At 37.1% G+C, this 25,951-nt stretch overlaps 1 protein-coding gene across 1 annotated transcript in view; it reads right to left on the bottom strand.

The window, feature by feature from the left end:
- Positions 1 to 25,951, bottom strand: part of LOC104378168 (adhesion G protein-coupled receptor A3-like) — a 293,441-nt gene that overhangs the window by 243,127 nt on the left and 24,363 nt on the right. The gene's annotated exons all lie outside the window — the stretch shown is intronic.

Below are 25,951 nucleotides of genomic sequence, written 5' to 3'. Positions count from 1 at the left end.
CTTCATTTGCATTTTCCCATCATAGCAGTAAATAAAGATTACCATTTCCTGAAGTGCATAGTTTCTTCATTATTAAATAAAAGCATATTCAAGAAATACATCATCAAAGGAATTTTGGCTTCAGCTTGAAAATTGTAACACTGATAAATGCCCACACTTCACTAGTAAATTCTGACTTACCACTGGCAAAGGTACTTGTTGGGATTCCCAGTCAGCAAAAAGGCTGATGAAGCAAGGGGCTTGTTAAAAACTGTTCCACTAGATTAGAGGGCAATACAGTCACTTTGCAGTGGCTGCTAGAACAAGGATGTACAAAGAATGTTGTCATAAACACAGAGAAAGTATTTAATTTTCTATAGCAGAGACTAAAAAACATAACCCTCTATCACAAAAACAGACTAGTCCAAAAATGTTTTCCTACTGCAATCTCTGCATAGTTGAGATTCAATAATTAAGCTATGATTGGCCCATCAAGTACCACCAAGTACACACACAAACTGGCCCTGCACACAAGCTATTGAAAAAGTTGCCTATTCTTCCTCTTCTTGTTAAACTACTGTTGATGTCACAAGTGGCTGTTTCTAGTTCAGTGATTTTACTTCGCTTTATTTTCCCAGCTATTTCAGAAGCAATACAATATGAACACGCACTCATTCTGAAGATGTTACCACTTAAAAACTTTACAATACACGAAAGAAATGCAATTCATTTTAGAACCTAAAAAAAAATCTTTTTTTAAACAGATCTGATGATTATGCAATGTGCAGAAGAAATATTTGTCTGAAAAAATCTAATTCCAACTGCTTGAGAAATGAGTCTTTTAATGTAATATTTACAATAAATTATAGTGCACAAAATTTCATTTCAAAATAAGAGACAAAGCTTGCAACAAAGATAATAATAAAGCAAAACAAATTTTCAAAAGAAATGTTATGCTCTTAAACAGCAAACTTGAGACTTTGATTTAAAACTTTACAATAGAAAAAAGTTGATTCACAATCTGTTACACAAGACGATCTTAACTTGTCCAGCCCTTAGCATTTCCCACTGTATATGAACAGTGAGTGCTTTGCCCTAGCGTATACCTGTTACGTAAAATCTCAAGTTTAGGTGCAAAAGACAACTTGACCCATAGTGAAACAGAAAATAATTATTAATGTAGGAAATTTAAAATACGGTAATGTTAGTAAGATTTGGAGATTTTTGAAAGCTATTTCTAAAATTCATCAATAAACATGTGTAAATATATTTTGATGAGATTTGAGGGCCCACTGTCAAAGAACACAGACAACAGAGCTGCTCAGATCTGATCTGTATGTTATAACGTGCTGTTGTTACCCAATACTCTTGTGCAGCAACATTACTCCTCACCGAGAACCGGTCAGTATAACTCACGAGTGGCATTTTGGGATCAATCATGAACACTTAAACCCAGGCATCTGAAAGCACATGTTTATGAAGAAAATTAAATATGGTCCTATATAGGCACAGTCTATTGCCATCAACTAAAAGAGTCCACATCTCACAAAATCTTCCTTCTACTTCTCAGACTGAAAATCATATGTATGATATTTAGTATATCTCTAATCTACCAACTCTTCACTACCATCTTAGCAATATATTTCAGCAGTGACATGATGAAAGACTGCAAACTGTTTCAATTTGTCTTATTTATCAGGCTTTCTGAACTTTTTAGGTGCTCATACAGTGATTAAATTAGAAAATTGTTTTAAAATTCTGACTATCTAAACTAGAAAATGTAAATATGTGAAATACTCTAATATTTTATTCTGTTCTTTTATTCATCTTCTCTTCTGAGGCTGCACAGAACTTGTGTCAGTCCATAAAAAATGAAGTCCCCAAATTAAAACTGGCTGGGCTTGGAAAGACTAACATCATAAATTCCACTTCATATTGGGTAATTTGGTTTTGCGTTGTTACAGAGAGACCATCTCTGAGGTCTGTTACAATGACATTAGATATAAATATTATATTTGGACTGTTCTGCATAGCCTGATTTGCAGATACACGCACTCCAGAACTCTCATCTGGCTTAGATAAAAGTGGTTCTGTCTTTGAAAAATTTTCATGGTGCCAATTTGTTTTTCCAGCTTTCTATTCATTCTGCCCAGAAAAAGAGGACAGTCTGAACTTTGCTCGCAACTCCCTGAAAATGCAGCACAAGTCAACAGCACACAGGTCTCCCACTCTCTACCTTGGGGTCTCCTTCTGTACAGCCCTAAGCGTGTAAACTGAAATCAGTATCACTAATCGACATAAAACAAGCTCCTAGAAATTAAAGAGAACTATCCAACTAATAATAAATCATAAGATCAAGCAGAACATTTAGTTCATAAATGGAACACTCAGTAAACACAACTCATGTTCTGCAGTATTGCTATCATTTAGTCATTTGCTTTTATTTTTCTGAAGGACCAGCTCAGTCTTGAAAAATATAAGACATCACAAAGTTAAAAAGAAGTAAAAATCATAGAACTTAACTATGTAAATTTCAGTTTCTAAATGAAACCTTTTAAATCTTTATACCAGACTTTCACAGAGACTTTCACACAGAGATCAGGTTTCAAAAATTAAGTTTCCTTCAGGGCCTTCTCTTCTTTACAATGCCAACTAAAATTCAAGTTTTATAAACAAAGTAATATGGGTATTATAGTTAAAATACGATTCTTTTTCTGTTCAGAATCACAGCTTTAAAGACTTCTAGCATTCCAATAAGATCCATGTGGGAAAAAAAAAAAATCATCTTCTCTAACAATTATTAAAAGTTATCTACATTTCATTCAGCTGGTTGGTACGCTACATGGAAAGAATCCACCTGTTTTTAATTAGCTTTAGTGATGTCAAAGAACTTGCAATGGGCTGTTATCAAGAAGGATTTGGTTTGCACTGAAGACTGATTCTGTGAATACAATGAACAACTTCACTGGAAACTTAAATCACATTACTTTTCATACAGTAATTAATCAGTTAAAATTTCGATGCAACTCATAACATTCTTCCCTCCCGAGGACATTTTCTGTGGGAATGAGGGTAGAAAGGAGAAAAGTTTTGGTTACAATGTTCAATATACTAACTGAGAAATGAGGCTTAACTACAGATAAAGAAAATTCTTTTCAAGTAATCAATGCCTGGTCAAACTGTGCTTCTCACTCTCGATGCTGAAATTACACAGAATAATTTTGTATATTACTTCTTCAGAAAAGTAACAGAATGGACATGAAATGTATAAAGTACAGCTGAAATAGTTAGCTATCTCTTTTCCTTTGGATACAGTCACCTACCTACAGGGAGATGGTTGTCATTAGAGTCCTGCAGAAATCTTGCAGGAAAACAGAGACATGAAGAGGATCCTTTTCTTGTACTTACAGACACAAAGGTTTGTTGAATAGCACTTTTTTCCATGTATTTATCCATGTATTTGATTTTGGATAGCTTATATTATAATTATAACTTTCAGATGTAATAAACAGTGACTTATTTTAATAAAAGATTCAATACAGTTTGGATTTTTAAATTACCACCATGCACCCTCTATGATTAAGTATTTCTCACATTTCATTTATTCACAGCATTTCCACTTGTCTTTTTTTTTTTTCCTGATGTGTCAGTGAATTACAGTGATAAATATTGCTACACATCACAACTAGGCAGCTGGTTTAAATAATTACCAGTTTCTAGCCACATACTAAGGATCTCACATTTTAAGTATTTTATTCTGAGGAGAGAAACACTAAGAAAATGATCATAGAATCATAGAATGGTTCGGGTTGGAAGGGACCTCAAAGATCATCTAGTTCCAACCCCCCTGCCATGGGCAGGGAAATCCTCCACTACACCAGGTTGCCCAAAGCCTCATCCAACCCGGCCTTGAACACCTCCAGGGATGGGGCATCCACAACTTCTCTGGGCAACCTGTTCCAGTACCTCACCACCCTCAATGCAAAGAAATTCTTTCTTATATCTAACCTAAATCTGATCACACTTTATTTCAGAGAAGCTATTTTCCACAACCAAAAAAGTTTCCTGAAGAAACTTTCTGAGAAGGCATTTATTTTAAAGTTCAGTTTACAAACTATCTTTGCACTGCATATAATGATCCCAAGTAACTGGAAGTTAAAACGCAAACCTAATATATTAGATGGTGGTACTCTCAGTCCTAGCCCTCAGGGCACACATCTAACTAAAATGGTCCTAGAGAGCAATCCACTAGCCAGCACCACTCCGCTGATCAGACATGTTATGAACTGTTTGCTCACTTCATTGACCCTTTCACATCTTATGTCTCTGCTGCTCCTTCTTCCAAGACACTTTAGGAGACAGTTTACTTTTACTCCAGGAAGCATGTTCAGGAGACATTAACTCTACACCAGGGCCTTCCTGGCCCAGTGAAGCCCTCCAGCACCATTCCCACAGGGTGTGAAGGGATATCCTTCAAACACCCTCTCTTGACCTACAATGACACCCCAAAGCACGTAATCCACACGTGTAGCTTTGCAGTGCAAATTTACTTCGCTGGTGGGCTGCAAGAGGGGCTGCACGCTATTTCATTCACCCTGCACTGGAAACACACCAACCAACCTCACCTGTACACAAGGACATAAATCACGACAAGGAGATTGCTAAGAACCAAGAAGCAAGGATGGTCAACAAGCCATTGCTTCCGCTCTCTCCTAGACCTCTTTCTTGAGCAGTATAGACATACCTAAAAGGATGAATTGTTTTAATGGGCTACAAGCCATCTCTCTGATTTTCTTTTTGGTTCTTCCACTTGAATTAAACAAGCTACAAATCTCCTCACAGTTCACTTAAATTGATGCTATGATTTTTATTCTTGTGAAACTACTAAAAGCGCAAAATATGTAATCCTGTGCAACAAAGTCTCATTCGGTATAAGGAAATCTATGGTAGTATCAAAAAAAGTATCAAATAAAAAGTTCTCAATCATAATGCAAACAAACTTCAACTTCCTACAACCCCTCAAGGAGAAAGAAAGAATCTTTTTATCATGCCTTCAGAGTTAATGGACTTGGGTTCACTTGATATAGCAGAGGAAATAAATTCTACAGCCGAGGCTCCTTTGTTGAGATGGTCCTATGTCCCACCCAGTAAAGCCTAAAGATTGTGAGCTCACACAGCAGTACATCCACAGAGAAAGCATATCTCAGATAACCAGACCGAAGAAAGAAAAGACATTTAGATGTAGAATGATTGCTGTTCCCAAATGCATAAAGAACATAGAAGGAAGTGTACCCCATTACTGAAAATATGTATTTCCTCTGATATCGACAGAGGATAACAAACAAAAACAAACCACAACAAAAACAAACACCCAAACTTCACACACACACAAAAAAAAAGTAAAATGCCAATTTCCACCTAATTTTCTGCTGGACGGCCTAGGAACTGGTTCAGACCAGACTTGACTCAGTCCTGTGTCTAGCTGATAGATAAGCTGAATGATCAATGCCTAGAAAATTAATCCCTCTGAACTCCTTTCTACAAGATCCACTCACTGAGACCAGCTGAAGGTACACTGAGGTACTACAAGAGAGACCAACCAGGAGGCCAACCATACCTGCCCCTGCCGTGCACTTCCATTTAATTCCTGTTTGATTTTCCACTTCTCAAGTAAAAAGGGTCTTAGATGGATATCCAAGATAATTTGACAAAAGACAGAAAACTTGGTGCATTAAGATTGTACATCTGGGACCTCTGTGTTGGGGTTGTGTTTAGAAATTGTGTTTCAAGTTCTATAGTTTCTCTTACATACTAATTTCAGTTCAAGCAGAGGGGAATATCTTTTACTTTAAAATAAAAATTTAAGTACTAATAGTAGTTAATAATTTTACATGGAAGCCTTATAACAGCTGACATGTTGCTGTTTAAGCTGTTTGTTTTCTACACATGGTATGCAGTTAGATATAAAACGAGTGTGAGCAGACATCCTATGAAGTACTTGGACGCAGTGGTGGGAAAAAATGTGTTAGAATAGTATTTAATTTCTTCATGGTATCAGAATAAGACTATAATAATTTATATTGAAATAACTACAGTGTAAAATGAAAAACTATGTCTAAAGTTTTAAAATCCTTCTCAGTAAACCAGAGTATTGTTTATTCCCACAATAACCATAATTCATTGAGAGTTGCACCATAAAAACGAATTAAGAAGGAGATTGCACCACAAAAATGGCAGGAATAGAAAAACAGAATGCCTGCTTCTTGTGCCACGTATGTAGAGACATATGGAGCTATCATAAAATGCAAGTAGTAATTACACTTTTTTCCCCCTCCAAACCGAAGACCGTAGCTGAACTACTACCTAAGGCTTCAACAGATATCAGAACTATACAGATAAACTGGGAGGAAAGTCATAGAACAAGAACAAAACTCATCGAACAAGTGAAGAAAGAAAAATGACTGAAAACAGTTTTGACAGCTCACTAGATGAATGGGGTGTGGCAGACATCTACGTAGTTTGACAATCAAATAGAAAGGAGGAAAAACTTGTAAAAATATGAGAAGTATTTATCAATTCATTATCACTATTTGTGTACAGCAATTCATAGTTGCCTGCTACTCTGTCCAACTTTGAAAAAACCAAAACTTAAAAAAGCATAAAGAAGAGTTACTAGAATACTAACGATGCATATAATGATCTCAAGTGACACCTCTCTCCCCTAAGAGGATGGTGACCCAATGTACTGTTTTTTCAAACTAAGTGTGTTGTCAACATTCTTAAAATGAATCATACAAAAGTCCTGTAGAAAATAATAAAACCTAGCCACTTAGCTATAATTCCACCTGGTTTCATTATTCTCTACAGTACATACCAGTTTTTGTTAAACCCGTCCACTTTCACTTGCAGCATAATCAATCCCAAGCATTAGTGAAAACAGAAAAATAGTCAAAAATGACCTTCCATTGTAGATAATATGTAACATGGCGAAATATCCCAAACAGCTATAGTCAAAGAGGCAATAACAGTGTACTAATTATCATTTTAATTAGAATAGTACCAGCAGAACAGAGATTTCCAGCTCTTGACGCTATATGATGATGGCAAAAGAAGCAATGAAACTATAAGCACCAAGACATTTCCTTGTAGATAATTATTTATTTAAATGAAAGTCCTTCCAGAAATGCAAGGAAATGCAACTAGTCTGTCATACGTTTAATGGAATGTGGCAGAAACTGTAGCTGACCACTTATGTTATGGAAACACAATACTGCTTTTGCAGAAAATCATTGTTCAATAGCCTCACTTTCACCAATTCAAAATATAAGGCAAAACTCTTATTTTTGTTGCTTCCATGTTCATACTGGAGGCTTTTCAATGGTCCTCTTGCACGATATAAGAGACTGCTAGGTCACACAAAATAACAAAGCCACAGAGTTCTTGCATAACTACTATCACACCAACTACTTTAACCAAGTAAAATTTTAACCAAGAGAATTTTTGTGTAAGCAACATCACAATTCAAACAGCAAAACGTCATCAGGACTAGCAGGACACACAACTCATCTGTTCATTCCCTGATACTCGTTCAGTGGTATTAATGTATTAACAAAAGGAAGCAGCAAGGTCACTTTCAAGTTGAAATCTTAATATGATTTCTTAGCCGTGGGGGAGTTAAAGAGTTCCCAGCTTTTGAAACAAGCGCCCCTCCACTACAGGGTGATATTCATTAACTGAACAGGACAAGAAGCAGCAGGAATCAAAGCATTACTAATAGGACTGTAAGTACTTCAGAAAATAAATGTGGTTGTCTACTTTATGACTTTTGTCAAGCACCGGCAAATTTCTGAACTAGATGATCCTCTTAAGAGCAGCATTTTTTTTCCACAGAACTTTAAGATGTAAAGGTTATATCTATAGATCAGTGAAGACCCAAAGTATCATACAGGATTCTATGCTTAAAGTTTAATAAATTATATTCAATAAAGTCAACACCTGGAAAACTTACTTCATTAGTGGATTATTGTAGAAAAAGGGTTGACAATATAAACAGTACATAGAATAAATTTATGCAGTGCTATTTCCTGAAATCATAGAATATGGAATGCTCAGGATATAAAAATGTGATGAATCATTACTATTTTACTACAACATGTACATGTATTTATAACATCGTTAAACTGTCTAGATAAATCTTGCTTTTAAAAGTTTTGAACATGAGTGTAGATAACTTTTTCAAATATAATCTAAAAAAATTAACGCACGATCTTTTGATAAGACAGTATTTTCATTACACCTTTTGAAAAAGAGACAATTTTATCTAAGTAAACTTTTGGACTATGCCACTATACCTACCATGTGCATGATCTTTAGTCGAGAGATAGTTATGTGTGTTTAACTTTCTGTGATGGGTCCTACTGAGTCTAGCAGAATTATTTACACGAATTTATCACGTGCATTAGTTTTTGAAGATCAAAGATTCTATTGTCAACATTTTCTTTGGAGAAAGAGAGGAATGGTTCAAAGCTCTCTCTACAACGAGTTACATCTGAACTTTCAATAAAATACCATTTCTAAAAGCATATGTAGGCAATTCATGACAGCATGGGTCTGCATGCCTTGCTGTTCCTGGTTTTGCCTTTGACTCACTGCAGAGCTTTCATTCAATAAATATATATTTAACATTCATTTTCAGTAGGAAAAATGAGACTGATATAGAATTTTAAAAAATAACAAGTTCTTCACTGAGTACGCTGGTGTAATATGCAAATGGATTTAATGAAGTGACTGTTTATAGGAGAATTAGCTTTAGATTTGCCTGTCATTCAACTTAGTTGATGTTATAGGGAAATCACATTCTTATATTTGTTTCCCATTCAAACTTTCATACAATTCTATGTATGGTGCAAACATAGCTATGGTGCAAACATATAGCTATGGTGCAAACAACACCAGTAGGAGCAGAGCAGCTGAGTGAACAACACACAAGAACAGTGCGCAGATTTGAGCATTTCCCTGTGCTTGGCACCAATTACACAGCAAGAACCCAGAACCATACGCTCATTTCAGTGGGACTATGGAGCTCATTTATGTTCCCCATTTCAAAATGGCTACTGCAAGTAATTTGCCATGGTGATTCATGTCAAGGTCAACATAACAACATGCCCTTCCTTTTCCTGGGCTCATCTAAAATAATCATCAGCATCCCAACCTGCCTTGCAGGTCACACAGGTGGGCCAAACCTGTTGTTTACATTACCTATGATACATTCAGGTGGGTTTATTCTACAAATAAATTCTGAACACTTGTTTAAGTTCAAGAATTTTAATAAGATTAATTAAATTCTTAAAATTTGGTCACAATTTTTAAAGAAATAACTAATCTTTCTTAATTTGGATTTTACTATACCTCTCTTTCTTCTAACTCATTTTGGAAAAGTATTAACAATCCCTGATTCGCCATTCCTTGTTTATTAGACTTTTTATATAACCTTTTGTTTCCTTCATAAGATCTTTTCAGCATTGCTCTTATTCAGCACACCATCTTTCTTTTAAACCCTGAAATACCTGTTTTGCTTTTCCTAGGTTTTGCTAATTCTGTATGTATTTCTAAAACGGCATTGTAAAGTTCTCATATTATTTCTGAAAAACATACTCAGAATTGTCTTCAAAATACTCATTTATCTCAGTTAATACAACAGATAGGCAGTAACAATTGCTGACCATAAATCCAGAAACACAGTGAAAATTTTTCACTGTAGTAACTAATTTTGATTTCCCTCCAAATTGGTTTGTTTTTATAATGGTTATATATTAACTCATAGGTTCTGCTGGGATTGTATTTGTGTTTTGCAAAAGAGATATCAGCAGTAGCATTTTTTTAAATTATGATGTATATACAAAACTCATTCTGGATCCTTTGGGTAATATATCTGAAAACTGTAAGTCTGAAAAAAAGACTGGTCTGACAAGATAAAGTAATTCCTAGCTGAATTTGAAGATAAACTCTTTTCTCATAAAGAGACATTTTAAAGAGCTACGTTATTAAATCTGAATCGTTTTCTCTATTTTGCTCCAACCAGTATGACTGCATGTCAGAACGCTCCTCTCAGTTCTCCATTTGGTTTCAAAAACTGAGCGGAACAAAGATTTAACTGCTAATAGGGAGTGACAAAGAAGTTTTTCTAAAGTACTGCAGACAACTACTGATACATGCTGTGGCAGAATGTGATCCCGAAATTTGAAACAGTTGGTGATTGTCCATATTTAATGCACAGAGCGAGTGACACCCACATAACGCATACAGTCCATCATATCATGTTTTTTTGGTGCTACTGCATGGCTTGAAAATGGTTTTAGAAACTGAGATTCAGGACAGCATCCAGTTGAGGTAGAAAACACAGGGCCAGAGCTAATTTATGATCTCCGAACCATCGAGGTTGGAAGGGAGCTCCAGAGATCACCCAGTCCCACTTGCAGCCCAAAGCAGGTCCAGTCAGATCAGAGCACAGCTCAGAGTGGCAAAATGGTGACACTTTTTTGTAATGGATATATTAGCCATGGTGGATTATAAATAGTGCTTAAGGCTGAAATAAAGTGGACTACAAGAGATTAAATAATCCCTGAAAAACTCAAATTCTGAAGTTAAATCCAGACAGCACAGAGGTACTCTGCTCGCATACCTACTGCAGAGACCAGATCGTTCTGGCAAAAAACCAGAACTGTCACAACAAGGATCAGACTCAGAAATCCTAATCATGAGGATGTAGATCTTGAGCTTTACCGAATCTCCTTCTGGGTTACCCAACATGGAACCCTAACTGGACCAAGAATATTTTTACTAGGGGTTATACAGCAAAATCACCAATGTGTAGCCTACAGGTTGGACGTGTTTTATTTCTGTGACAATGCCTTCCTTTTAACCAATTTTTTCAGGATCTATACGTCACAAATGAGACCATGACAGTAACCTCTGTCATGTAAATCCCAGTTCTATATTGCCTACCCAAGTCAAAATAGAAAACTATTAGAATGCAACATTTATTGCAAATAATCTGTATAGAATTTCCAGTTTCCTGCACTAATTAATATTATTAAAAAGTTTGCTTCAAAAATTCTCCATGTTAATATATTATTACTGAATATATATTCAGAAAATAAAAACAAAAATCATGCCATCTTCTAGAAATAATTACGCTTTCAGCCAGTTTTTTTATTTCCATTTTGAAAACATACTAAGGTGTGACAAATCAGTACACAGAATTAATAACAAATTATTACAGGTAGAAGGTTCAGTTTACTTAGTTAAAAGCACTAATTTTGAGCCTAGGCAATGTTCTTGTGTTTTACCTTCGCAAAGGGAATTTACACAAATGAAGGGCAATATGGTTACCTTAAGAAAACGTGCTAAAAGATAAGATTCTCATAAGCAGTTCAGGAAAGCAGGTCTTACCCCATGTAATGAATATAACACAGAAGCAATCATCTTCAAGTGCATCTACCTCTCTGCTTTCAAGCTAAAATGCTCAATGATGGTCTCACTTGTGATTTGCCTTTTTTTTAATCTTAGCCTCAAACCCTAACTATCAGCTCAGGTACTTAAAATTGTCTTCCCAAGACTGTGTTGTTCAATATTTGATGTTCTTTCCATTTTAGTTATATCTGCAAACTTTGAAATAAAGCTTTTAGCACAACTGTTCAAAACACTGGTATAAATAATACAAACAAAGAAACCTGACATTTGATCCAACCTGCATTGCACAACTAACTTTGCAACAAACTCCTATCTTGCTTTGTCTTTTTTCTTTCACATTAGTTAATGTTCAATCCATTCATCCACCTTTTGTTTGATACTTGACTAAGAATATTCCACTTTACCTTGCAGTGTGCATTTCTGCCAAATGGCTCCTAAAACATTTAGCTGTACAATAACCGTAGCTGACTGCATTGCTTTTACAATAATAAACTCTGGCAGCAACATCCACAAAGGAATTCCAAAGCCTTTGTAAGGCATCATGTCCTGAAGCTATCACAGCTATGTTAAATGAAGCTTGGTTATTCCTAATGGTTTCCCAATTCATTTCTTTTAGTGGTTTTTAAAGTTTTCCTAAAATAATGATGACAGAATAATTTATTCATTTTTCAGAAGTGTCTTCAGATCCTTGAATAAATAATGATAGCAATAGCACCTTTCAGGGATGCCTGAAATGACACAAAAGGAGCTTGCTTAAGTGACACCAGTTGCACTAACCACTTTTTTAAAAAGAGAATGTCTACAGGAAGAACAGAAGAGATAAAAGGCACAAAAGAAAAAAGCAGGGGCAGGAGAAAGAGTATAGCTATGAGTACCAATTAAGAAAAACAACAAAAGGAAACTAACATAAAGGTTGTCTTGTCTGATACACACACAATTAATCAACTATTTATTGAACTGGTCCAGAAGTGAAACACAACTTCTATTCTTTAGGAAAGCAACGTGACCTGTTTGAAGTTAAACAGAACAACAAAAAAGGAACAAGTCCTTAAACAATTCCTAAAATAAATAGCTCAGACATTCATTCTTTGAGCAAGCCACTGCTGGAGTAATGGACAGGTGGGTGTACCAATACAGAAGTTTCATCATCCATCAAAGACAAGAAGGTACAAGAAAGTACAGAGCACAACAGACAATTCTAGTAACAGTCAAAATCAGCATGGGTACCCATCCGTTTCTTTTCCATTAAAATGCTATTTTCTCATTTATAACTGTACTACGTGCAACACACATAGTGGTTGTTTCTTTATTGATCGCCTTGCACAAGTGACATTTACCATTTCATCATTTTGTGCATATTGTGTTAGCATATGAGATGGTTAATGTACAGTATTTAAAGCAGCAAGTTGCTAGTACAGATACTTAGTCTCATTATTAGATTTAGAGTGAAACCTTGTTCTATTTCTTAAAGGCTGCCAGCTTCTGGCCAGATGATAAAAAAACAAAAACAAAACAAAACAAAATAATCAGGATTACAAAAAAGTCTGTAACATATACTCTCTGAATCATCAAATAGCATTTGCAATATTAAACCTGAATATTTCAATGACCAAAGACCGATATACCTGAAACCAAGCTTAATGCAGCCACATCAGTTGTCTACCTACAGAAATATTATCTCTTGTGTCATGCTCTGATTTTCTTTTCCATTCATTTTCAAAAGCATTTCTATACACATAACATACATCTTGTTTCAAGACAACAACTCTTAAAATGAATGAGGCTTTGAGGGATTTGTCTCCTTTTAAAATCTCCATCTCTAAGAACTCTGGTTGTCAACGTTCTTTAAAACAAGAATTTTCTAGCTATCTCGGATACAAAATTTAAAAAAAGCAGCTAACCCAAATGTACCATGTAGGTTCAAAAATGGGAAGTTAAATACAAGAATCTTTAGAAAAAAAGGTCGTCTTTTCCTCCCCTAAAACCTGGTTCATGACTTCCAAGCACATGAATTTGGCAGTAATGCTTCCTTCCTCACCTTTAAACTCTAACACTGTAAGCACTGGGTTCCCCTAGAGCCCACAGCAAACCTCCAGGATTGCCAAGTGTTTTGCGAAGGGAGGGTGGTCAGGGGTCCCAGAGCGGGCAAGCAGCAGAACTCAGCACAGTCCCCATGAATATAGGGCTGCGAAAGGGTCAGGGTGCTGCTAATGGCTGAGCCCACATCAGTGGGACATTCACGCTCACCCAGAGCTTTCTCCAGGTAGCAAAAGTCGGAGGGAGATTAAGGATTTGGGGAATCTCATCAAGCAGCTTCACTGTAAGTGTCCATGGCTCCCGGAGGGCTATTCTCACAGCGAATTATTCAGTTTGTTGGCTCTGAAGCACTTCTTAACTAAAAGCTGCTGAATAATCTGATACTCAATATAGTTATTACTTTAAATTCTCATGCTAAATAAATAGAAAATAGGTTTCCTAGATGCTATTTTTAGTGAAACTTCTAACTGCAATAACCATAATTGTAAATTTACTTCTTTTTGGAGTTACACATGCTGGAGATGCACTATTCAGCAATGTTCCTTTTTCAGACCAATCACTCCTGGAAAGAGGATGTTTTACCTTTCAGACACTATTGCATAGATATTCAGACGTTATTTTGCAATTTAGCAGTGCCAAGATTACTGAAATTTTAAATCGCTTTTGATGTTTCTTACATCTACAGTAATGAAAGACATAACAGCTACCTATTGTGATACACGTGCATCTGAAGACTATTATCATGCTGTGTGTACTGGAAAATTGTTTTAATGTTGAATTGCTAAACTAAACTGGCTTAGTATAGCCAGGACCAAAAGGGAGCTGTAGAAAAGCAAAAAGCAGTATCTTCTTATGTCCTTTTTTATGATTCCAGTATGCATACTAGGGGATATATAAACATATCATTCCTTACTCCTTCTCTGGAAGGTATTTTCCTTGGCCAACAGAATTTTCTTAGCCTTCTTTAAGGGAACAGATTTTCAGATGTTTAAAATGGCAAACTGTCTTATGAATTATGATGAATGTCAAAGGTTATTATTCATTGCAAACCCTTCTCACTGGCTTTAGCAGAATAGAACTAAAACTACTTTTATTTTGCAATAATCTTTCTGGATAAGAACACAGGACATGAATAAACACAGGACGTCAAGCTCCCTCCACTTCCAGTGCAAAATAACATAGGTATAAAGGAACAGTTAGATCACAAGCAAAGGAACAACAGAAACAAAAATATTTAAACTTTCACACAGGCTTTATGATCAAAGACAAAATCCAGAGTGGTATAGTAGAAGAAAAAGAATGAGATGATCCTCATCAGGACTCTACCACTGGAAGCTGCATGTGCTTTGTTTTATAAAGCACATCTGAGTATTCTTTACTCTAAAATCACAACCATTTATATAAGTATTATTTCACAGACAGCGAATCAATGTACCAGAGAGACAATCATTCATGCGGTTTTAGACTTGTGGCTGAGCTGGCAACGAAACCAAATTTCCAGCATTTCAGGTTTCAACTCTGAGCAAGTGACTCTCCTTCCCACTTCACTGATTTCAACCTGAGCAGTAGGCTGAATGAGAATTACATAGCTGGGAATTACCACGACACCAAAAATTGTGAGCAAGAACTAGCTGAGATGCATGAGGCAACTTAGGAAAGCTTAAGGCAACTCCAGGTGCACTTGTTTAGGCAAAGCTAATTTCACCCCTAAGACTGAGCTTCATACTAAACCACTACGTATGAAAACTGACACACAGACATACATTCCCTTTGCAGATTTCATTAAACCAGTTACATTTCAGTAAAGCACTAGCTCATCTCTCCGGGAAAGCTTTCTTGGTGTTTTTCTTGTTAAGCATGGAAACAGCTGAAACATCAAGCTCAGCTACAAGCCCTCTCTGAGCAGAAGGGCAGTGGTTATCACTGGATAACCACCACCCACCACGGATAACCACCATCCGCCGTGAAAATTAACTACTTACCCCTTTGTAAGAAGTATGCTCAGGGATTTGCTCAGGTGACACACCTCAGAGAATACTATGCCACAACAAAAACCGGTAGCATCATTTCAGCAAGCATGTGCAACCCTAAAGAGGGTAATGGCCACTTCCAGATTTGTCAGCACTAAGCTACGTACCCGCCACAACAGTGACTTTAAAAACTGTTATATTAAGTGCGGCTGTGAAGATAGATAGCTCCACACAAGACAACATGCCAGATCATATCTCTGTTAACAACAGAGAATAAGGGTTTTGCAGGCCTTTTTGGGAAAACAGCATCTTCTCTGTGTTGCCAAACCCTAAGGAATATTCAATTGAGCTTTAAAGGGGTATTCACGAATTGTAACTGGTATGATTTGATGGAGGTCTGGGGATAGCTTGGGACAATTTTGCAGACGAGATTAAAAGGATGTGAATACACCACACATAGTATTGACTTTGCGAAGTCCAGCCATAAAGCCTGAAATCTCTTCCACTTAGCAGATGCTGTGTACCAAAACACCTAAAATGGAGTACAAGAAAATCTGGCTGCTGATCCACACAGTTGCTCATAAACTTAAAGGCAGCAGCAAACAAATCCTGCATCTACAGAACTCCATCAAGGTGTCAGAGGTGTGCTGTATTCTCAGCTCCCTCTTCAGTGCAGGAGATAAATAAAAAAGATTGCTGGACTTGATGGCATCTTTACAAAGTGCTTTCAGTACTTGGGTTTGAAAGGAAGATTTTGGCTGTCAGAATTTCTTTACAGATAATCTCTACACATATTTGAAGGGCGTGAGGCTGGAAAATTTACAGCCACTCTTGCAGATTAAGTTGACAACTAAACCCAGCTAATGACAAGTACTTTCATTTGACGGATGCCATAGCTCACTATAGTGGCTGCATTTGGAACTGGCCCGGGAAGGGTTAAATCAGTTGTCACTTGATGAAATTCTAACATTGACTTTTATGTAGATACTTGGCTACCAAAAGCTACGAAAAACTGTGGTGGCATTCATTGACCTTTCATCCACACCTAATACTGTCCGACAGAAAGACTGTTAACTTAGTCTGTCAATTATAAATTGCCACTCTGCTCTCACTCTGATCAACTAAATCATCTGTGATATTAAAAACAAAAACTTCCTCTATACCTACCTTGGCAATAAGTCTCATGAAAGCACTCACCATTGGACAAGGTTTTGACCTTGCACTGACCTGTAACAGCTGTGATAAATCACTGTTACCACGGTTTGTGTGACCACAAAATTATCCTAAATGAGGATGAAATAACATTTGTAGTTATGGCTTATAATCCAAAATGTAAGAGTCTTGTCAACCTATTAAAGACTATTTTCTAAAGCTGATTTCTGAACTTTAAAGACCTACTACTAGCACTGGAGCCTGAAATCAGATACCTTCACAGCTATAGCATCTGTTCAACTATAAGGAAAGGGGGAGGGAATAATAATAAAAAAACAGAAAAATTAGTGTGTAAAAACTTCCTGAAATATCTTAGAGCTGAACTGAATAAAAAAGTCAAATACCAATCTCATTTGGAGAATGTCAATAAAACATAAAAACCATTCAGAAAGCAGTTAACACTACCTGACCAAACAATACAAGTATCTCCAAGATTTTATAGATTTCACCACAAACACTGATTCCATCTATAACAGATTAGTGCTTTTCAAAATGCCGAACTTGGAGAGAGTTCCTTTTTCTTCAATTATCTCTATATTACATATTTATAAAGCTAGTGACATTATAAAATAGTGAGCAGTACCAGTTATAACGTCCTTGCGTGTTGCATAAAGCAACAATGGCAGGGATGCTCTGTACGTTGTACTTTGCTATTTGCCATTTTGTTTAAGATATCTCTTATCTTAGGTACTATTTCTGGTTTTGTACCTTTACAGACTGAAAAGAAACATTTTAAAAGAGGTTTAAAAACTACAACTTCATATCTGAGCCTGCCACTTTCAATCATGTTAGATTACACTGATTTAATACGTCAGTCTGCCACTCTTACTCATACTGAATATCAACAACTAGCTATGCAATTCTCACTGATATCTAGAAGGTCAGTTTATAAATCTCTTTTTCACATTTCTAAGCAATTGCTCACCAAAATAAACTCTTTGCGCAGAGTTAGAGTATTCTCAGAGATTATCCATTTTATCAATGCACTGTATCAATGTGTGTGTCTTGGAAACCATCATCAGAATAACCTCCTGCCTCCCTTGGCTCGGCACCTCTCTACCTACAGTAAAATGTAGGTGAGGTCCTGGCCTACAGATGACAGCCAGAAGATCACAGGAGGAGAAGACTCAGGACAGAGGCGACTGAGGCCAAAACTGGATCAGACTGAAATTATAAAAGTGAATTCACTTTTTTGTCATTTTCTCACACTTTTTAGATTTAAGTATTCTCTTCAGAAATGCCTGAGAGATGGACGTTTTGATAAATGTCCCAGCAAGTTTCACCATATTCACGATATTCAAATGAAGAACATATTCAGTAACCTAATGAGAGGTACCCCACTGTAACTACTTGATCACCCTTCTTCTGAAGCATCCATGGTTGTAATTTTATCCAAATGATATACCAGAACTATAAAAAGCTCCTTGGCCTACAATCTGGATCATCTCACTCCATCTGTAAATCATCAGCTAACCACGGGCTAGTCAGCAGTTACACATTTTAGGTAGCAATTTATTACATAATTTTTTAAAAATACATACAAAATTATTGTGGGATTTAAGAGGCATACAAGAATAAGATTAACAGATTTCTTATTTAGCTTGAATATGACTTAAATTACATCGTCTGTATGAAAAAGCTTATATAGTACATGTGATATTATTTCATTTATATTTCTTTAAGCTTGCAACAAGATTTTATAAACTGTATTAGCCCAAGGCATGTAACGTTCATAAGACAAATTCTAGATGCATAGTTTATATTGCATAATTTTGTAGCTGCACAGTTTCAGAAAGAACGAGCAGCAAAATCAACTACGAACCATCACTAGCCTCATTCATTACCAAATGAATTATCACTTAAAGAAGCGAAAATTCCAGTGTCTTACTTTCTAACATGCAGCATAACTTAAAAAAAAAAAATACACTTAACTTGCTTTCCAACTGGACTGAGTACTTTACAACATTAGCTCTGTTCCCTAGAGAAGGCTATCGAGCTCCTAATCTCAAAATAAAAGTGGAGCTCTTGGCCATACTGCTTTGGAATGTTAAGTCTGTACACTAGGCAAAGTATTTTATATGCTTAGGGGTGGTTTTGATTTTATAATAAAAGGAATTTAAATTCCTAAATCCTACGGTGTTATTATGAATCTTTAAGACATTTTCTAAACTTCAACAATGTGCCTTTATCTTGAAATTCCTTCAGCTTTCCTACTATGTTTAAAGAAAAAGAACTTTCATAAGGCTGATTAAAATTTTCCTAAGCTATATAGTTTCATAAATATGTTTTCACGAAGAAAGAAGAGCTCTTAAACTTGAGATGGGCAGCTTTTGAATCTAGAAATTCAATTTCCTTAGAGAATATCTGAAAACCACATTACAGGAAGCTATGGTTCCTGACTTAAGGGAAGTGGAGGGAAGGAAAAAGTAAAATAACAAAACGTGCAGCCGACCTGAACCTGCCAAAAAAATCAAAATAAATATTACCCTGCATATATTGTCCTAAGCACCTTATATTAAAACAGCAGCTGACACACACCAGTAAATAAAAAGGGAATGAACTTTGTTCAATATGTTAACCCTTAGCAAATTATCACAACAAAAACAGCAGCATAAGCTAACTACTTCTATCCGCATTCATGAGGGTTTTCTTGCATTTTCTTAACATTTAAAATACATTTCTGTTTGCTTTTGGTAGTAAAAACACACAAATATAGGAATTATCTTGATGATTGATACATTTTACTGTACATCGACGAGCCTCTTTCTGACCCTGTGAGGTACTGCACACTTCAAAGGAATGACAAAAACTTTGCATTGTTTAAAGCCTGTCCTCAAGAGGCTTATTACTCCGTAACATCAATTAATGTATGCCTGCAGCCCTTTTAATCTACCCCAGTGTAAACAGATTTTCTCATTGTACGTTTTTTTTTCCAAATTTCCTTTAAAAGCATTATACTTGATAGTTTCACTCCCTGCATTTAGGTATGGTTTATGTAAGTATTAGTTGGTTTTTCTAATCTTGTCTTTCATATCAACTAAATTTACTGCTTCATTTAGGTATTTCTATTTCAATGACAGAACTTTGCCTGAATCTATTTAATTTGCTTTTATTTTTTTATACTGTGGTGGTAAACTTTTTTGAAAATAATGCTGTTTTCATAAACAATATTTGTGCCATACTTTCATTTTACTTCCTTAACTTCACCTCCTCTCCAATCTCTTTAAAAGTCCCCTCTTAAGTTTAGTGCTTATTTTACTCTGTCAATATATTTGTTTGCTCTTTATCTTCATGCATCCATGTTATTCATTCTTCGCTTACTGGGGATTATATCTCTAATCACTCTGTGAAGTTCAGAGTATTGAGTATTTCCTGTTGCACTTGTGTCAAAAGGAGGAATGAAGGGCTATAAGCAAACTTTGTATAGTCCAAGTGTAAAAATTTATCAGATGATGGTTTTTGTCAGAACTCCAAAATATTATCGCAACATAGAAAAAGAAAAATGGAAGCTTTGTCTTTTCCAGCTAATTGATTCACTACAATTATTCAAATTGAGACATGTTATTGCTTTTAAAAACAGAAATATTGTTATATTCAAAGATTTGTATATTAAAAAAGTTAAAGTAAAAATTGTTTAATATAATCCAAGAGTGCCTAACAGGCAAATAGTTATTTTTCATTAGCCCTCTCATATCTTTTCCAGCACACTACAGGGTTTTGGCTCTACATCTTCTCTCCTGCAGAAAAAAAAAAAAAAAAAAATTTACTTTTTCTGGGTTCAATGCATAAGCATCTAATAAAAATAATAGATGGCATTTGATAACAGTTCATGTGTGTTAAGAAAAAACCCTGCCACTGAAGTATTTTAAAATACATCCTTCATTTCTCTTCTCTCCTAACGCAGGCAGTCAAAATCCATGTTCTTACAACTATGTCATAATAAAATTCAAGATAATTTTGATCTATCGGCATCCCAGAGGTTTCTTATTTCTTTACACTTAAGCTTGAATTTTTTCTTTGAAGGTTAAAGAAAAATTTCATCAGAGCTGTTGGATTCCTTCTGGGGAATGATTTTTTCTGTTCTCCAGACTTGCAAAATATTATTACTGTAATTAACATTGATATTTAATAACTTGATATACCTGCATTACCTTCAAAGTCTACTGAATACCTTGTACCAATCAACTTGTTCATAGGACAAAATAACTGAGGCAATCTCAGAACCATGTTGGCTCAATATAAGTATCCAGCAGCTACCATATGTAAATCCACCCCAAAAAAAGGTAAGATTTTGTTCTTCAGTAAGAACTGCTGAATTGAAGCAGCACTTAAAAATCCCTGATAATTTTAGTATATTTACTTCTACTTCTCAGATTATTTATGAAATCCAGCACATCTTCATGGTAATTCATAAATAAACAATAATATTGACTTTTCATGCAGAAACAGTTGAATCACCATAGTATATTTGTTCAGGTCCATCACATTCTTATCCTTAACTGAGATTGAGGACTGCATTTGTTATTTTTAATACATAACTGACCATCTGAAGACATCACTGTCACTCTCCTGATACTTATTTTCCCATCAGAACCTCTGTCTCCAAATCAGCACTTCGATACAGAGTGGCCGCACAGAAGGATGCTGCTTTTTCCAGTTCGGATTCAGTCTGGAGTGAATGGACTTCAAAGCTGATCAAGGAGGACCCAAAACCTTACTGAAATAGGATGTGATCCCAGCTTCTTCAGAAGATGAGAATTACTGGCCAGCAAACACATGAACTGGATCAGAACTTCTCAAAAAGCAAAAAAATGCAGAAGTGTTTTTTCTGAAGTGTGTTACACATATTCTAGTGTACAATTACTAAATACTCCTGCAGCTGGGAGTTTTACTTTTAGACTTACTTAGCTGTAGGTAGTAGGCTAGACTTATACTGGCTGATGCCAGCTACAGCTAGAAGACTATCTAGAAGCGTATAAGGTAAATTCCAACTAACACCACTCCAGCAGAAAAGAAGGGGGGAAAAAAATTTAAAAATATATAATAATGATAATAATGATAATAATTTCAAAAGTCCTTTCCTACCATTTTCTGTGTATTACAATTATTTTGGAAACAGAAATATATTAGCTGCCTCTTCCCAGCTAATGAAACTTCACAAGAAAAGCAGCTTGTAACAACTTGAAAATGAATGTATTTATTTCAAGATTATTAATTTAGAACATGCAAACCTAAAGGTAAAGGGGCCTACTTCAAAGGTGTCATATAGGGCTGGTTGAGAGGCAGCAGTGACACTTTAAACTCCAGTCTGAGAACCTGTCAACGTCTTAAATATAAACTAGGACAATCCTAATCCACTGAATTCTGACCTGGAGTAGTACAAGACTTGAGTTCTCTCATGACATAATATTGCTAATTTCTTTTTTTCAACAGAAGGATGTTTAACCTACATATGTCAGTTCAAATACTCCATGTATCTTGTATCTGATACAACACGACGTTAAAGTTAAACTTCATTGTAGTAAATCAGTCTAACAAATGAATCTGTGCTAAGAATCCATTAAGTATCAAAGTCAGAAGTCAGGTTGTTCGAGGTCTTAAGCAACAGCCATGATTAACCTGTTTCTTGTATTGCTATTCCAGACTTCGTCCTTTTTACCCAGCCAACCTTTTAGTTTATGTCCTGGTCATCAGCTGAAGTAATAGGAAATTATAGTATTGCAAGACAAAAAGCATTCTGAAAACAGAACTAGTTCCTTTCCTTTTCAAATACCTTAATCATTTCAAAATGCATTACCCATAATACGGCAAACGAAATCAAGATTATGGATTTTTTTTAAAACACTTCTTCTTTTCCCCAAAATACGTAAAACGGATTTCTACAGCAGCATTGAATACTCCAAAGTAACAACCGAAACCTATGTCCATCCAGTCCTCAGCACCATCCCCTTCACCCCACGGAGCCACAGCTGCCTGCATTGGAGTCCTGCACCCCTCCCACCTGGCTAACACCTACTTGGGAGTCCCAGGCAAACAGCCAGTTTTATCTCAGACAAAATTTCCACGCAGATTAAGGCTCCATACCTTCTAGTCCTCAAGCATCATCACAGCAGCTTTTATATTTTACATAGCAAAGAGGGAAAGGAAATACTTCTAGTCACTACCACCCTCATCCCAGGGGATGTCAGATGAAACTACAGGTAAAAGCAAAGCAGATGCTCAGTTAATCCACTTATACATTACTGAGGTTCCGTGCTTGGCAGGAACTTCCTGGAATCCCTGACAACTCATGACAACTGATCTCCCCCAAACCCCTCACACCTCTGCCATGAGCCCTAACAGACTATTCATTTGGTTAGGCCTGGGAAAGCAATGCAGCAGTGTTTTTGCTACCAGGAGCGATTGCCATTTTATCAAGTTATCCAAGACTTTTTATGCATAAAAACAAGAGATTGTTCAGCCATTTTCCTTACAACATGTGCAAGAAATTCAGCTTAATGCTTCCTCTTTGTATTACCATAATGGAACAAAATGATAATAACATGGTAGGTAGATGTGAAAATGCAATAGGACTGAAAGGAAGTGCAGATGAATCATTAAGCCTTCCCTCTGCAACTGAAGAAGTATCCATTATCTACCTGAAGGATGGTGTTTCACTACATTGACAATATTCATCTGAATCTGTATGATATTTAGCAGTTTACTGCTTTCCTACAAGCTCTGCATCACCACTGCGCCCTCTCGTTTTTCTTCCTATTCTCTCAAAAAACCTAATCCTGCAATCAGAATTCACTTTCCAAATGACAGAGTGTAGAGATATAGTATTTGCTAAGAAGGCCGTTGGTCTGACTCAGTAAGGTGTGGGGTTTTATACTGAATGTCACTTCTGAACAACTTCAACATGTATCTTACCAGCACAAAAATGATAGATTGAGCCATCAAAATACAACATTAACTTCGGTTTCACAAATCATTTGTATCACAAATGTAGCAAAATTTTCACTTGTTTTCAACTACTCAACCAGAACAACAAATATTATAGATAAAAATGGCATAAATTTAGCTTTAGACCAGACTATAGATTCTGGTAAATGCAAAAATTAAGTCAACTAGGGTACTCAGACCAGAAAATAAATATTACAATATTCCATTACTTTTTTCACAGACTATACAAAACATTTCTTCTGAGTAACTTAAAATTTGTATTTTGAGTATCTTCAAAAACAGCAAACCAATGAACATTATTTCAAAATATGGATCTTCACTTTGAATATTGGACCAATTACATAGAGCTGATTTCTCACTATAGAAAATAGGAATTCATCTCTCTCACACATGATTAACACAAATCAAGTACCACGCTATCATCTTGCAATAAAGGTTCTATTGATGTATTTCCGTCAGATTGGTATGAGTAAGTTCCCCCTTTCTATATTCATTAAACTAAAATAAGATTTTATTCACCTTGAAAGAACATAGAACACGTTCAGCACTCTCTGTTCTTGACACGAGTCCCAAAACCTGCAGTTATCACTCTCACCAGGCTCATAATTCAGATGCCTAAATAAAATACTGTACAATTGATGCGTCCTGAGAAGAATTAGATTTAGAAAAATCTTGGTTTAATGTTGCAGCCCAAGTGTTAACAGTAAGGAATGTGTATCAGCGAATATAAAAAGAACACTGTCCTTGAGATAAGAAGGTAGGTTGAAGCTGTGAAAAACACACTGTCCCTGGGAAAAACAAGAAGGATGAAACTATGAAAAACAAGATTCTGAGCAAAACATACTAACTGCAAAAATAGTAAAATATTGTAACAAACGTAGAAATCTCTATCCAATCACAGTGTGTATCATACTCGTGCTTGTCGCGTGAACAGTAGTGCTAGACCAATTAGCTTGCTAAGTACAGCGCATGAAAGCGTGCACAGAACCGAGCTATGCTATAAAAAGAGCAGTATCACAGAATAAAGCTGAAGCCTTTTTACTCATCATATTGATGCGTCTTGCTTCCCCGTCTTCGGCCGCAACATCTGGTGACCCCGACGTGATCAAGAGGGTTTTCAACGACCACAACGCGGACGAGAGAGAGGACGGCCATCCCGGCGCCCAAGAGAGGCGGATAGCCCGAGAGAGGCGGATAGCCCGAGAGAGGCGGAATAGCCCGAGAGGCGGACGACCCGAGAGAGGCGGAATCGTAGCGCTACGGACTGACCGGTGAGTCAGGCAGACCGAGGTCTGGTTCGGGATGGGGAATGCTTCAATGACAGCCTGGGAATGAGATGATGGAACGGGACGTTGCATTGTCGTTGTTGAAAAGCTTCTTAGAGGAGCGTGGACTAAAACTTGGAAAAAGATATTGGCCCCTGATTGCAGGGGGGTATGCAAAAGAAGTAAGCGACTGAAAAACAAACAAAAAAAAAAAAAACCAAAAAAAAAAGCAAAAAAAAAAAGAAAAAAAAAAAAAAAACAAAAAAAAAAAACCCACAAAAAAACACAAATAAGCAACAACTGCCTCAACAGGAGGAGGTAAGCGACTGGGACGAAGTGCTAGAGAAACCAGCACTACTAACAGTTCTAACTTGATAAAACTCCCGGTACTCCTGGTTTGGGTATCAGCCCATGTACCGGAGGCAAGCTCTTCAAATATATACATGACAAGGACTTGGGACACTATAGACGTTAAACTTTGGCGTGCAGCCACCTGTGGGGATGCTGCCGGCCTGGAAAAGTCATCATCGAATCTTTTGATCCAGGGCCCCGAACGAAAGACAGACTTATTTCTTTCCCCCTCTTCCAACGAAGTCGGTACGCCGGCACCCCCGCGCCGCGCCGCCCACCGCGCCCGGCGGCGCCCCGGGAACGCCGCTGCTGCTGCCGGCCGGGGCCGCGGGCGGCGTTTGCCTCGGCGCTGCCGCTCGTGTGCAGGAACGAACCACGGCTGGAAAGGACGGAGACGCGCGGCGGGCCCCGCTGCGCCGGTTCGTTCGCGGCTGATGGTCCCCTCGGCGGGAGGGGGCGGCGGCGCTTACGGAGCGCGAGCGGCCGGAGCTGCGGTAACAACAACAAGAGCAACAACAACAAGGGAGGGGGCGGCACAGGGCTGCTGGGTCGTCATCGCCACCCCGCCCGGCTGAGGCGAGGGAGGGCTGACCCCCCCCCCCCCCCCCCCCCCCCCCCCCCCCCCGCCGCTGCTGCCCCCCCACCCGTCGGCCGCGCCTGGAGAGCGGCCGATTGGCCCCACCCCCCCGCCCGGCTGAGGCCCGGGGCCCAGGTTGTACC

This window comes from Tauraco erythrolophus, chromosome 9 (genome assembly GCF_009769465.1).
Source record: "Tauraco erythrolophus isolate bTauEry1 chromosome 9, bTauEry1.pri, whole genome shotgun sequence".
NCBI classification, from domain to species: domain Eukaryota; kingdom Metazoa; phylum Chordata; class Aves; order Musophagiformes; family Musophagidae; genus Tauraco; species Tauraco erythrolophus.
Note: the sequence above shows the minus strand (reverse complement) of the source record. Positions and strands in the feature narration are given on the sequence as shown.